Source organism: Beta vulgaris, chromosome 1, assembly GCF_026745355.1.
Source record: "Beta vulgaris subsp. vulgaris cultivar EL10 chromosome 1, EL10.2, whole genome shotgun sequence".
Lineage (NCBI taxonomy): Eukaryota > Viridiplantae > Streptophyta > Magnoliopsida > Caryophyllales > Amaranthaceae > Beta > Beta vulgaris.
This window is the reverse complement of record NC_079202.1, coordinates 4,405,299-4,421,707: the sequence shown is the minus strand read 5'-3', so window position 1 is coordinate 4,421,707 and position 16,409 is coordinate 4,405,299. Positions and strand designations below refer to the sequence as shown.

At 40.1% G+C, this 16,409-nt stretch overlaps 1 pseudogene; it reads right to left on the bottom strand.

Moving 5' to 3' along the window:
* Nucleotides 1–4,927: 4,927 nt before the first annotated feature.
* Nucleotides 4,928–15,173, bottom strand: LOC125494430 (serine/threonine-protein kinase AFC2-like; annotated as a pseudogene).
* Nucleotides 15,174–16,409: the final 1,236 nt, after the last annotated feature.

Sequence of the window (16,409 nt, the reverse complement as noted above, 5' to 3'; positions counted from 1 at the left end):
GCAAAAAGAAAGTCCCTATATCACACCTGTTTTTCACGGATGACCTTTTGATCTTTGGAGGATGAATGAAGTTACCTCTTTTAAGCTGAGAGAGATCCTGGAGGTCTTCTCCCAAAATTTAGGGCAAAAAGTCAGAAAATAAGAGCCGATTAATCTTTTCTCCCAACACAAGCCAAGACTACAAAGACCTTTTTCAGGAGACCTTGAATGTGAAAGAGAGCGAGAATTTAGGCATTTACCTAGGTCTCCCCCTTTCGCATAAACGTCCTAGCAAACGCGAGGTTCAGTCTGTAGTAAATAAGGTGCAGGGAAAATTAGCAATGTGGAAGTCTAAATTCCTCTCATGTATAGGTAAACTCACCCTTATTAAGACATCTATGAATATATACCATTGCTTCCTATTATATGAAAGTCATGTTGTTACCAAAAGACACCCTAAAGGAACTAGATCAGATTTGCAATAATTTTTTATGGGGGGACAATGAGGGGAAACAAAAGTTGCACTTGGTGGGACAAAAACATGCGTTCTTGCCTAAGGATTAAGGAAGGTTGGGGATTCAAAGTCACCTTGATCTGAACATAGTTTTTATGGCTAAGTTTGGTGGAAGTTAATTTCAGGCCCGAATAACTTGGCCCGGGAGTGTACAGATTCAAAATATGTTAGGGAAAATTATACCATTGCCTTTAAGAAAGGATCGCAATGGGAACCAATTGCTTAAAGAGAATATAGTGTGGAAAGTGGGAGATGATGGTCACTTGATCGATTTATGGTGAGATAATTGGTTGGGTATAGGAGCATTAATGAACTTTATTCAAGGCCCTCTACATCAAAATGAAGCCCATCTTAGAGTGAAAGATATGATCAAACACAATACTTGTCCTTTACTCTCCCAGATTTTCTTGCTGAAAGAATTATGAACACCCTCATATGCTTCCATAGTAACGATACATACACATCCACCCTGTTAGACAAAGACAAATTCTCCCTAGCCTGCGCATATAAGTACTCTTTAAGAATAGAGCCTTCTTCCTTTGGCCATTGTGGTGGGATCGTATTCCACATAAGGCCCTCTTGAGCATGTGTAAGATTATCCCTTCACCTTGGTGCACCTTATGTCCAAATCTTGAGGAAAATACCGTGCATGCCATCTGCGACTGTAGCTATGCGGCATCTGTATGACTGTATGGGACACGTGCAACCCCCCTCAGACTTTTTGGACATGCACGCAAATTGGGGAATAGTTACATGAAACTTGAGGTGTACTCAGTTTGTGAGAGATATTGCTTGGAATGTGGTCTTCCCCTTTCTTTGCTTTGAAATATGGAAAAGTCGAAATAAATACATTTTTGAAAACAGCCCCTTGCACCCCCTACTGACACTATCAAACTTGCATATACATTCGGTAGAAATTTTTCGAATATCCCCCCAATCCCACCAAATCTCGGTCCCAAGCTCTTTATATAGATGGGAAAATATTGAACCTCCGTTTGTCCATGTGAATGTTGATGCCATGTTTATGAATATTGAAACCAAACCAATAGTTACAGGCTTAATTAGGAATGACAAAGGTGTTTGGATTATGGGGTTCCATAGTTATATATATGCTTCTAACACTCTGCATGCAAAACTAATAACTATACGAAATTGTTTGAGAGTAGCAAGTGAGGCCATCCTTCAATACATTGTTTTACATTCGGATTGCAAGCAAGCGGTTGACAGAATTAATTCCGATCGTATTCAGTTCGATGGTTTAAGTGACATTGTACATGATTGCAGGGAGCTCAAGCATTACTTCAAGCAGATGAAGATCACGTTCATTAAGAGACAAGATAACCAAGTTGCGGATGTAATAGCTAAGAAACATTGTACCAGGATGGAATCCCTTAATGTAGTTAGGTTAATCCCACTCATTCCTAACTATTGTAATTAACTTTTGTTCTCGGATTATACTAGCCTATTTGGCCGACTATTCAATTGTTCAGTGGGCTTCATTCATGGATAAGATGTAAATTAGGATTTATGGTACATTTATGTATATTAATATCGGTCTAAGTTAGCAAGTAGAAGAAGCATCTTTTAATCTGTTCTTCAGTCGGTCATGAAAGTCTCTTTTGTAGAGTTTGTTAATTTATGTTGTTACCTTGTACTTTAGGTAGACATTGGTCTTTCTATGGACATTTCTGGAACAACAGTTGCTAAGAAAGCTCTAACATCATTAACTTAGGTAATAATTTTGTTTCAGTTGTGAAGGTATTATACATTACGTTGCTGATTTATATATGGATCTTATTCTTTATATTGTATCTCATAAAGAACTTACCGACGGAATATACAACTAAATTCTCATATGAATGCAAATCGTGTGCTAGAGACGATTCATGTACAGTCTTCCATAAGAACATACTCAAATCGTTTTACCCAACGTGATTGAGATACTTTGATTAGTATATATAAAATCACAAGTGTTTATTTATCCTCAACAAGTTTGTCATCAATGGAGTTTTTTTTTTTTTTTTGTAATAATTGCAAATCAATATATGCTAAGTTAGTTTGTTCCTTTTGTGGTCCGCACGGACCAATGTTATGCAAGCGGCTTAATTTATGTACTTAACTACCAAGTTTAGATGCATTTTGTTTTCCTTACTTGATAACACTTAAGCTTAATTCGAATAACGAAAATACACTTTTCTATGATAACATTAATCATTTTGCTAAAATAGTTAAATTGTAATTTAATTTCTCAAAATTTTCCACCTTAGGACGCGGCGCAAATTGCGCGCTAGACAACAACTAGTAAATATACAAGAAAATTACATGTAATTATTATAGTTGTAAGGATAATTTATGGGGAACCGGCAAAAAAAGAGGATATTTTATGGGAAATCGGCAAAAAAAGAGGATATTTTATGGGGAGGACGAAGGGAGTGGCATTAGCATAACTTTTATTGGAAATGAAATGTTCCATATTATCAAAGAACTATTTTTGACTATTAGATACCTCTTTTGACCCACAATAAACAAGTAAAATTACGAAAACTACTCCTCCAACAAAATATTATCCCACATCTAAAACACTCTCAACATTAGAACAAACTTTTCAAGGCCGAAATTCAAAATAATGTTTGAACGGAGAGCAAAAGTGATCTATTTATATGGCCAACATTCAAATCTGGCATTGATGTCTGAAAGCTTTGAATGCGTTCAACATATTTTCATTGTTAGATTGGGTTAGACAACAACATTCAACCGTCCACACCAAAAGGACCAAGCCAATAACATGGTTTGAATTTTGGAGCAGTAATCTTTGTGATCCTATGGCTAGTCATAATACAGGGAGGGCTCCTAGTGCTGATAATATACCTCGTGTATCACCCACGGACCCTACATTTTGAGATAGCAAGCGCATCCCTCAATGCCGCCTACCTCGACTTGGGGTATTTCCTCAACTCCGACCTCACGGTGCTCGCCAACTTCACAAATCCCAATGAGCAGGTGAATGTTGACTTCAGCTATGTGGTCTTGCAGCTCTACTTTGACAGGCACCTCATTGCTAATCAATACATTGAGCCTTTCTCAGCTTCAATACAGAATCCAAGCTTGCCAACGTGGAGTCCGTAAGCAGCCAAGTTAGGCTTCCTATAAGAGTAATTCAGCAGCTAATTACACATGTATAGAGAAATAGGATTACATTTGAAGTTGATGGGATTTTTCATGCAAGATCAAATTTTGGAAGCCTTTTGAGGTACTCTTATTAGTTATATGGCCACTGTCAAATTGAACTGACATGACCCCCTAGTGGAGTTATGCTAACCAGCCAATTGTAGAACAAAGGACTAAAGGATCACTAGGCAGACAAGATAAATTTTTCTTTTTAATTATGTTTTGTAAATTTTTTGGATTTGAGATTCATATATTATTTAATTATTAGAACAACTCTCCATCAATAGGGAGATCCAGAAGAAGTATGTATTACAAGCAGGCATATACTCTAAATCTAGGATGCTCGGATACGGGTTTCGGACTCGGGTACGGGTCCAAGTGTCAGTCCCTTCAAATTCTAATTTTAAGGATTCGTGGACTCGTTTTTGAAGAGTCCAAATTTTGGATATGGACTCGGAGACACGACAGTTAAATATTAGGAAATATTATTTTACAGATTTAACTTCAAAAGCTCTAGTATAATTGAAAGAAAAAGTAAAAGAGAAAAAGAAGCTAAAGGTTTACTATTTTTTGAGAGAGAGAAGAGAAAGAGGTGTAAATCAGTAAATGTAATGTTTCCTCAAAAAAAAACAAAAAGGTGTAAATGTAATGTAGTACAGCTGTCTGCTGCTATACTGCTTCTTGAATTTAATAGGCCAGTTTTATTGCTTTACTTTTTCACTTTTTGGTTCACGTGGCTTTTTTAACTCCCCCTTCCGGTTTCCCACCCTCACACTAAATTATTAGATAAAAAAAAAAAGAAATCTTCACCATCTGGGTTTCCAGAACAGCAGCACGCAACAACCTCCATCTCCTCTACCGTCGCCTGAGAAGTAGCCGGTAAGATGACGAAAGTTAGACCATTGTAAATGACTCACCCTCTCGAGTAAAAGCCCCAATATCTCGAGAAATAAAATCGTGTATTTCTAGGTCAATTTTCAGATCTAGAGTTTACAGGTAATCGATGCCGCGTCCACTTTCTCCTCCCCATGTCCAGTCCGGATTCCATATCGGCACTGGTGTCGTGTTGTGTCGACACCGGTACGGCAAGGTGGCTGGCCGAGTCCGAGCTTCACAACTTAAAATGCCTACGTTTCCACTTCATTCAGAAAGATTATGCTGAAGTCTTCCATACACTAAGATTAATTGCACAAAATATCCAAAAGTCCGGGCAAATATAGATCAAAACTTGGATCAGAACTTGAATACAAAAGCAACACACTAAGAAGAAGAAATATATTAAACTTTTATAAAAAAAACAATTACAGGTACTTTTCTGGCTTTGCAAGATTCAGCTCAATACGTTTCAAGATGAATTTCTCTTAAAACATCTTTTATTTAAAAGCTCGCATAGACGAAGCAGCAACTGTTACTAGAGGTATCAATCTAATGTTTTCCCACTCTTTAAAGGGAAATAAAGAAAAAAAAAATACCTACTCTACTACAAACAGAGGAAAGCTAGTACAAAGGATAACACTGAAATTTCTCTGAATCTGTAGTGCTTTTTAGTAAAGGGGTGCCTGAGGACTTCCCTGGCTGTAATTCTCATGGTAGGGTCATAATGAAGGAGTCCTTGCAAGAGAGGTCTATAAGATCACCAGCAGATCACCAGCAGAATGATCCACATGTTGCATCACTAAGTTCTGCAAAAGATTTTCAATTGCCAGTTCAGATTATCTTATTCTTGCAAAAGCAAGGGAAGACGATGAAAAAGAAATACATACCTGAATATGAGGCAGTTTTAAAACAGCTTTGATGCTTTCCCTGGAACTTGGAAGTAGCACCTTCAGGCCAGTTTAACCTACCCCGTCTGATGTACTTCTCAGCGTGTCGCCTGCATGAGGAAAGGAAAAAGGTTAGAAGACAGTAAATGATCAAACCCGTGTTAGTCCATCCAAGGGCTCACTTGAGAAAAAAGTACACCTAACAGAACTGACCCAACCCAACCTAACCCGAATATTAATGACATAAAAAAAAGTAAAAACCAACTAGACCCATATAGGAGTATAGGATCCAAACTGAACCTGGTGTCCTGGTCCAAAAGACCCATTTGCCACCTCAAGAAAAAAAGGTCCTAAATATGAAAAATAAACATTACTAAGTGCTTATTTCTTTCACATCACCAATTTTCATTTGACAATAATATTAGCTTGATTACAGTCACTGTCAAGTGATTCCCCCTTCCTAGAGCTTTTCAGACATTCCATATGTATGTCTAGGGAATGATCCATCCTCATAAGAGCTTCCTAACAACTTCACGTGCTTTGTCAAGATTGATAGCAAAATGTATCCACCAAAGTTTACTAAAGAACAAAACTGTAAAGACATATATATTTTTCAGAAATGGTGATAATCCCTTGCCCACCAATTTTATACTAGTAGTCAACGACATAGTACTTTTATACAAGTTTCTTGGACCCCATCAATATAACGCACAAGAATGACAAAAGTTCCACAAACAGGCACATACTCTGCTCTTCTTAGCATGTGATCAGGTACGGGTCCCAAAACCCTCTCCATCATGGTCAAATGCTCTAGGTTTACATGTGTTTGGAACAGCGCTTCCCCCTGACAGAAGTTGAAACAATTAGAAAAGTGCCCAGTTCAAAAATTCAAGTGGACATGCTGAATTCGCCTCAATAACAGTAGTAGTAGAATGGCACACCGAGCATAGTTCTGCCAGGATACAACCAACACTCCATAAATCACATGGGTAACTCCATCCAAGACCTTCATTGGGGAAAATCAAAGAAAAGAAAAGGAGAGAGAAAAGGCAATAGTTTAGTTGAAAAATAAATCAGCATCTCTGAAAATGGCAATTTCCCAATATGCTTACAACACAAGCAATAACTACTAATCAGCATACCAAGAATAACCTCTGGGGCCCGATAATGTCTTGTTGATACAATATAGTTATGCACTTGAGTACCATGAGCTGTGCTACCAAAATCAATAACCTTTATTGCACAAGACTTTTGCAACCTCTTTCCGTCCCTCAATGAACCCTGCAAAGGACAACAAGAATCAAGAGGCAATTATCAGTCAACAACCATCTGCAAACAGGAAAAACGATATAAATATGAAGCTAATGAGGAAAGCACAAAATCTTAATGAAGTAGCAAAACCCGAACAAGTTTTATACCTCATTATCTGGTATTTTTACATATTCAGAGGAAATAAGAAGTAGATTTTCTGGCTTCAAATCAGTGTGGACAAGGCGCAACTCATGCATGACTGCAAGTAGAGATGGCAATGGGTAATGGACCCTACCCGGATCCGTGGATCCAAATCCATTTTTTACGGATCTGGATCCTCAAATTTTGGACCCTATGGATCCGGGTAGGATCTGGATCCTCCTTGGAAAAAACGGATCTGGACCGGGTCCTAAATTATTACCCAGATCCGTTTACCCGTTTTTATAATTTTATTATTATTATTTAATATTGTAATATATGTTATTACATGTTATAATGAACTTTTGCATGAATTTCGAATTATGTTCTAATTAATGTGCGAATTTACTTGATTATTGAGTTCGAAAAATCGGTTGATAATTGTTAATCTTTCAGAATTAGTTGTTTAATCTACAGTTTGATAATTAAATAGTTGTAATGGTTATTTTTCAGAAACTAAATGTAATTTTTTGGTTGATATTAGATGACTTTATTGTTTAAAATTTTTAATTATTGTGAAAATTAGGGTAATTTGTACAAAATAGACAAGGATCCGTTTTGGATCCGTTTAGGACCCGGATCCGTAGGATCCTTACGTATCTGGATCTGGATCCTCATTATTATTACCCAATGGATCCGGGTAGGATCTGGATCCTTGTCTGAAAAACGGATCTGGATCTGGATTCTAGAGGACCCTGTCCAGATCCTACCCATTGCCATCTCTAACTGCAAGTGGAAACCACGCGAAACACAAGGTACTGCAAGAATACCAACTGCTTAGGGACTATAACTTCCAGCTGTTCATATTAAAATAAGACTACATGATAGCTGGTAGAAACCAAAAGATTCAGCAATAATAAAAACAGAGGAGAAGAAATAAAATAGGACCAAGGGATAATAGTTGTATTGATATTAACCAGAGAAGCAAAAATCAATTACAACCCTCACTCTTCGAGAGGCAAGGACTCTCCAAATTTGTCTCACTTTCTATTACAAAATTCTGATGATTTGCATTTCTCACCTCAGCTCTTATTTGTACTCTCACTCACAGAAATTCTGTAATTCTCTGTACAATCACTAGCATGGCAGTGGTGACAGTGACTCACCCCACTACTCTGTCCAATATTCCAATATTCCAATATTCCTCGACCTTAACTAATTGTGATGTTGTATTGGTGAGGTGGCTGAATGTTGTGCTTTTCCCTTTTTGCCCCATCCGACGTAAGTAATTAAGGGTTTAGTGGTACCCCCATTCTGATTCCTTGCATTACCCCGCTCCCAAAGAGCCACCTTGTCCTCAAGGTGGAAGGAGGGAAACCTGGAATTGACAGTGGCGAACTCCTCCCAAGTAGCTTCATAGGCAGGCAAGTGCCCCCATTTAATGAGGACCTGCGGAACTGTGGAATTGGGATCTCCTGAATTCTAGAAGAGATTCAGGTTGGACGTCCATTACAAGATCAGGGGTGATCTGTGGGGGAATGGTAGGCGAAGTAGGAAGGGAGCCCACTGATTTTTTGAGCTGAGACACATGAAAAACCGGGTGTATCCTTGAGTATGGGGGTAATTGGAGTCTGTAGGTAACTGAGCCAACTCTTTGGAGGACGAGGAAGGGCCCACAATAGCGGGGTGACAACTTCTCATTGTTGTGGTGAGAGAGAGAGCGTTGCCTATATGGCTGTAGTTTGAGATATACATGATCTCCCACTGCAAATTCTACTTCACGACGCTTCCCATCAGCGTACAGCTTCATTTTGTAGCTTCATTTTGTGTTGGGCTCGAAGTAAGTGGCTTTTGAGATCATCTAACACTGCATCCCTCTCAAGCATTTGTTCCTCCAAGGAAGAAAGACCCTGACCTTGTGAAAATCTGATGATGTGGGGAGGGTCTCGACCACAGAGGGCCTTGAAGGGTGTACATTGTGTTGAAGAATGGAAGCTAGTGTTGTACCAAAACTCGGCCCAATGCAGCCATTGTGACCAAGTACTCGGTCGTCCATTCACGAAGCATCTCAAGTACGACTCCACACTCTTATTCACCACTTCGGTCTGGCCATCCGATTGTGGATGGTAGACTGTGCTACGTTGTAACGAAGTTCCCTGTAGCCTGAATAGTTCTTTCCAGAAAGAGCTAAGAATTTTTCTGTCTCTATCGGAGACAATTGAGGAGGGCATCCCATGTAACCTTACTATCTCTTTGACGAAAATGGCGGCCACTGATGATGCAGAGAAAGGGTGTTTGAGGCATAGGAAATGGCCGTATTTCGTGAGCCTATCCACCACTACTAAGATGACATCGAACCCTTTGGACTTGGGTAGCCCTTCCACAATATCAAGGCTAATATCCTCCCACACCTTGTTGGGAATGGGTAAAGGTTGGAGTAAACCTCCTGGGCTCAGAGATGAGTGTTTGTTTTGCTGACATGTATGACAGGCTAGAACATATCGGCCCACATCTCTTCTCATCCCGGGCCAATACCACTCACTAGCAAGTCTTTGGTATGTTTTTAAATCCCCCGAATGGCCCCCGATCACTGAATCATGGTACTCCTTCAACAGCCTGTGAACCAATGCAGAATCCTTCGGAATAACCAGCCGCCCTTTATAGAAGAGAGTCCCATGTAAGATAGTGTACCCTTTAGGAGCTTGCTTACCTTCTAGGATGTCCTGAGTGGTCTGAGCAATAAAAGGATCTTGATTAATTTGAGATTGGAGCTGTTCCCAAGGAACGTGACATGTAGCGATCAGAGCCCCCAAGTCTGTACCGAATGTTCTTGCCTTGACAAGGCGTCAGCCACTATATTCGTCGAACCCGACCTATAAATGATGTCGAAAGTGAAGCCCATGAGTTTGCTAACCCACCTTTGGTACTCCGGTTCGATTTCTCGCTCCTCCATCAGAAACTTTAGGCTCTGTTGATCGGTTTTAATGAGAAACCGTTGCCCGAGAAGGTAGTGCCACCTCTATTTCAACACTGCCAAAACAATTGCCATTAGCTCTTTTTCATATATAGACTTGAGCTTAGCACGTTGTCCCAAGGTTTGGCTAAAGAAAGCCACCGGGTGGAAAGCACAGCACACACCCAGGCCAAAACTAGAAGCATCCGTTCCTACGGTGAAGGTCTTGCTGAAATCCGGCAGAACCAAAGTAGGCACCGTAGGCACCGTAGTCACTGCGTGCTTAAGTGCTTCAAACGAGGCTGTAGCCTCCTCATTCCACAAAAAACAATCCTTCTTCAATTGTTGGGTAAGAGGTGCTGCTAACTTGGCATGCTAACTTGGCATACCCGGCAACGAACTTCCGGTAATACCCCGTGAGGCCCGAAAATCCCCTAAGGGACTTGAGATTCTGCGGCACAGGCCACGCTAACATGGCCCTAATTTTTTCTTGATCCACCGAGACTCGCGCTGATGTGATCACGTGCCCCAAGTAGGCGATATCTCGTTTTCCAAACTCGCATTTACTGGGGTTAGCAAAGAGGTGATGTTGGTGAAGTTCGTTGAGAACAAGGGAGAGGTGTTTTTGGTGAAGGTCTGTGTTTGGGCTATAGATTAGGATGTCGTCAAAAAATACCAACACAAATTTGCGGAGGAAAGGCTTGAATACATCATTCATCAAAGATTGGAATGTGGCGGGTGCATTAGTAAGACCAAAGGGCATCACGAGAAATTTGTAATGACCTTAATGGGTTCGAAAAGCCGTTTTGTGCTCATCACCGCCTCTCATTCGAATTTGATGGTATTCGAACTTTGAGGTCCAATTTGGTGAAAACAGAAGCACCCTTGAGTTCATCGAGAAGTTCATCGATTATGGGTATAGGGTATTTATCGGGCATTGTAGCCTTGTTCAATGCTCTATAATCGACGCAAAAGCGCCATGATCCGTCCTTTTTCTTGACTAGTAGGACCGGACTGGAGAATGGGCTAGTAGAGGGTTTGATGATACCGGCTTGACGCATATCACCAATGAGGCATTCAATCTCATCTTTTTGTATTTGAGGGTAACGGTAGGGACGAACACTTATGGGATCGGTGCCATCCTTAAGGATTATGGGGTGCTCATAGCCACGGCTAGGAGGTAAGCCGGCGGGCAGGGAGAAAAGATGGTAAAAAGAGGAGAGGGTGGGTTGTAGGTAGTTTGCGGCATGGCTGAGAGTATCCAGGTTTTTTCCGGTGGGGAAACTTTCTCCAGTCGGTTCAATTCCACTAGGTACCCGCCACCCTCTCTGTCTAACGTACGCATCATTGCTTTAAGTGAGATTAAGGACCTGTCTAGGGAGGGATCCCCCTTCAAAGTCACAGATTCACTGCCAACATTAAATTTCAGCACCTGTGTTTTCCAATTCGCAAACATAGTACCAAGTTTAGCAAGCCATTGAATACCCAATATGAGATCAGATTTACCTAGGCTTAGTGGCAAGTAATCCTCAATGACGTCGAGCCCTTGTAATCGGAGGTGGACGGATTTACATTCACCCTGACCCATGACCGCCTCCCCGGTGGGAGGGTATGATTGGAATGCCCAATTTTTGAACAGTGGTGAGAGAGATATAGTTATGGGTGGCCCCGGGTCCACCATAACCACCACGTCCAGGTTGTGGACTCATCCCCTAAGTTTAAGGGTTTGTGGAGTGTCAAACCCCATCACCGAATTCAAGGAAATCTCCGGTTAGAGATGGGCTGGTGGAGCTTCTTCCACCTCTTGTGTCGCGTAGGGCGCTTCTTCCAATTCCCCACAACCACCCCCCTCGTCGCACGTAAGGAGGACACTCAACTCCTTTTTCCGGCAACGATGGCCCGGATGCCATTTATCATCGCATCAAAAGCACAGCCCTTTCTCACGTTTGTGCTGGAGCTCACTGAGGCGACGAATTTTGCCCACTGGTTTCGCTATAGGAGCGGGCTGGTTGATTGGGTTTGGGTAGGTAGAGTTGGTGAGATATTTGCTGGGTTGGGCGTGGTATTGGGTGGAGGAGAGAGAGGGCTGGGTATTTTTTTGGTTTTGGGTAATAAGGGGTAGGTTCTTTGAGTAGTGACTGATGGGTTGGGTATTTTTGTGGGGAAAATAAGAATTTTGTTGGTTGGGCTTAAAAGGATTATAACCCGGCTCAATGATCTTGAGCTGATCCATTTTTTCCTCTTCCCTAAGGGCGATCTCCACAGTGGCCTCTAAAGTTCTGGGCATATGTAGTCGAACCTCGGCCTGTAACTCCTCCCTGAGCCCAATAAAAAATTGGCCTTTTGAATTCTCTTCTGGCACACCTGTTAAAGGGGCCATCAATTGAATCAAACTACGTCGGTATTCCACCACATTACCCTTCCCAGCCACTGTTCATGGAGGGTTCCTTGCCCTGAGGGTCGAAATTGGTGGAGGAGCAACCCCTTTCACTCCTCCCACCTATGCATGTCTCCTTCCATGTTCCCATTGAAACCACAATGGCGCGTCCCCCTGAAACGCCACCACTGCCGCCTCCATTTTCTCAGCGCCCTCCGGTCGATAAAACGAAAAGAAACGCTCCGCTCTCAAAATCCATCCGTATGGGTTGGTACCATCGAATGTCGGCAGATCTAGCCATTTGTGCCTCCACTTGTCGGTGGGTCTTCCCCCCACCGGTGGGTTCTCCTGGTACCCTCCTTCCTCTTTGGCCTCTTCATCGTTTCTCTTTCTTTCTCCGTTCCTCCTCGGAAACGGAGCTCCGGAATGGGTCGCTGAAGAAGTGGTGGAGTTTTTCAACGCCAACGATGTTTCCCTCATCTCAGCCTGAAATTTCCGTTGATCCTCCTTCATCTGAGCGATCAACGTATCCTGGGATTCACAAGCACGAATCACTCTTCCTTCAAGCCTTTGCGAGGCTTCTTCCAGGTTGGAGGCTAGTTTTTCAACCATCACATATTGGGACATCGTTAACTCATTCACCGAAGTTTGGACTCCGGCGATACCTTCTTCCAGGGCTTCTATTCGTTGCTGGTGAGTCGGTGCCATTTTCTTTTCTTGCTGTCCTCAACCTTCCTGTGATACCAAGTTGGTAGAAACCAAAGGATCCAGCGATAATAAAAACAGAGGAGAAGAAATAAAATAGGACCAAGGGATAATAGTTGTATTGATATTAACAAGAGAAGCAAAAATCAATTACAACCCTCACTCTTTGAGAGGCAAGGACTCTCCAAATTTGTCTCACTTTCTATTACAAAATTCTGATGATTTGCATTTCTCACCTCAGCTCTTATTTATACTCTCACTCACAGAAATTTTAATTCTCTGTACAATAACTAGCATGCCAGTGGTGACAGTGACTCACCCCACTACTCTGTCCAATATTCCAATATTCCTGGACCTTAACTAATTGTGACGTTGTATTGGTTAGGTGGCTGAATGTTGTGCTTTTTCCTTTTTTCCCCTTCTGACGTAAGTAATTAAGGGTTTACTGGTACCCCCATTCTGATTCCTTGCAATAGCATGCAGATAGCGAAAACGATTGACCATCAAATACAAGAGGTGGAATTAACCATAGGAAAAAGAAACTTTGCATGTATTCATCAAAATCATACATAATGGTTCTATGAGTAACAACAATTTCATAAACTTAAGCAAAAGAAAAGAGAAAGAGGATTAAAGTCATTAACCACAGACATGCTACACATTCCAAGAGTTGTCTCCCGATCTAGCGAACCAGATCAACTGGAAATGATCAATAATTGTTTTTCCGAAGAAAATCAAATAAGCTTGGTCCAAGCATCTCAAATACCTGTTGAACCAATCACATCCATCCATGTTTTAATCCCCAAAGAACATTAAGCTGGGGAAATCGTACTATCATAATATAGACAGTAGTATACTTGCAATACATATACGGTTACGATAGTCAAACCAGTTTCTATTTAAACACAACTGCATGGATGAATTCATTTAACCCATTAGCAACAAGTTCATCTCAGACAAAGCTAATCTGACAACACAGTAAATAAATTGGAGAACCAAATGAAGAAAGAAAAATACAAAGAAATGTACCCATTTCCATGTCTATTGTGTCTCCCAAGCTACTCGAGCACATCAATATTTATCATTGCAGCGTCACGATATTTTTTGATACTTCGGATGATTTTTACAGGAAGGTGCCAGGATGAAACTTACATAAATATGAGGTTTGGGAAGGAGCAAATCATCATTAAAAAACTGCCAAAACAGCTATTGTAGGACAAACCTTCTCCAATCTTCCTAAGAATCTTATCTGCATGTATAGTCAAAAGAATATCAGTCAGTATGCATAAGAGGATCAACTTAGCAAAACCATTCAGAAAGTCAACCAGTTCCGGTGTATCGTAATTATACTAACTTGTATCGCATATGTGTTTTCCATTGAATAATAATCTAATATCATTCATAAGGGAAAAATACATAGTTCAAAATCTTGAAGAAAAGTGTACGATTTCGTGAAGGCAATTAAAATATACTTCCTCCGTTTAGAAATAGTTGCACCATTTCTAACTTTCACACACGCCGATGTATGATTTCAAATATTAATATCTTTAATTATCAATAAGTAAAAATTATAAAAAAGTTTATTTTAAAAAATTTACATCGAGACAAATCTAACAAGACCGCACATGACTATGTTTTTCCTAAAATATAAATCACCAAAGACAACCTACGTGTAAGATGTGAATAGTGCACAAAATAGAAATGGTGCAACTATTTCTAAACGGAGGAAGTATGCAACAAATCAAATAGAAAAAAGAGTGATTGAATACACAAGCAACAAGTATCCCTATCAAAAGGGACAAGATAATGCATATTCCACGAGAAAAAAAAAATCAATGAAAGATATGCTTGAAAACAATGCAGTATATTACAGTGAGGCGTTAGAATTTCTCCGAGCTCAAATATGTAATGCCCATCTTTGTCATCATCACGCCATGGTGGAGACTGGAGAGCCTTTATGTACCAATTGCTTCACCAAATGACTAGGATGCTCCAAATGTATCCTTGATGGTCCAAAGCTTGTGATATTGCTAACCTCTTGGTCACTCTATAATCCTGACTGAGCCTACACACAGTCATCCATTCATTTCCAACTAACAGAAAATCAATCGAATTTGCACACTTTCTCAACGCTCTCAAACCACACTCATTTAGACAGCACAAAATAAACAAATAAATAAAACAAATGCTGCAGAACATTTAGAACCAGTGTAAAATTTCATCAAACTAAAGAAAACAAAAAGAAACAAAAAAAAAATGACACTCATTACATGAGATAATTAACAACAAAACCCAGGCGGATACTTACCATTTGCCAATTGCCATTGTAACTTCATCCTCACCATTAACATCGTACGAACAAGTACACTCACAATGCTCAAGCCTTGACGAATCAAAAACTTGAGAGAGATGGAGATAGAACATAAATAATCTGCAACAGAGGAATTAATAGATGATACAGAGATGAAGTGTTGAAGGAGACTTGAATAGACGAATTCATACAACTAGGAAGTTTTCTCTTTCAATTTCTTTTTTGGGTTAAAGAGAGCAATATACTAAAGCTAAATTTAATCCAACTTACACATTACCAAAACTCCAAAAGTACCATGGGGGTTATCTTCCCCTAAATTACAACATAAACATAAATGTTCAAATCCTCTAAAGCCGATATATGTTTTCTCTTTTATTTGTCTTCCAACATTTAAGGTTATTGGAGAAAAACTCTTCAAAATCTCAAAAACAACACCCTACAACATAACAAAACAAAATCTATGACCAAAGCCAAACTAAAGATCAACAGGAACTTTATTGTCATAAACTACTCTTGCTTCTAGTATATATGGGCAGTATCTCTGGGAAAGAATTTCAACTTGCTCACTAAATGGTTTGACACCATTTTCACCAATATGGCGTGCCATTTCATTCCAGCGCTTACAACATACATCACCAGACCTATGTTCCAGAAGATAATCCAGATCTTCTTCACAAGCAGCATCAAGATCAACCAGCACAATCAACCACCTATAATCATCAGCATTAGCCCACTCTCCTTCAGATACCATGGGAGACGTTAATTGGTCATATCATTTCGTGCATCAACTTAGTGCTCCCACTACTCTTTTTTAAACTGCTTTTTTCATTTATTATCTTTGGTATTTGGCACTGTGAAAGGTCACTTTATTGCTTGCAAGAATATGTTAATACAATGAACAAGTGAAAAGACTCAAACTAATTTCATGCAACCTGATCTAAAAAGGCCTCTAATAGTGCACACATAGTACGCAAAAAAGCTTTCGATCACCTGCGTTGTACTCTAGTGGTCACAGTCATACTCTGTTTTCGCATCTTTTAGAGCAGAGTTCTTTTCACCACCTCAGAAATTGCAAATTACTACAAATTGAGGAACAAATTCTGAATATTGATAAAAGCTTCACCATATTCAACTAACTTTATTCAGCTGAATATCTCTCTCTTTATTTTGGTTTTGGTAGAAGGGAGGTGGGAGGAGCCTCTTGGAAGTACTATATTAGGCTATTAGCAGAGAAACATGGTCCATTTCAA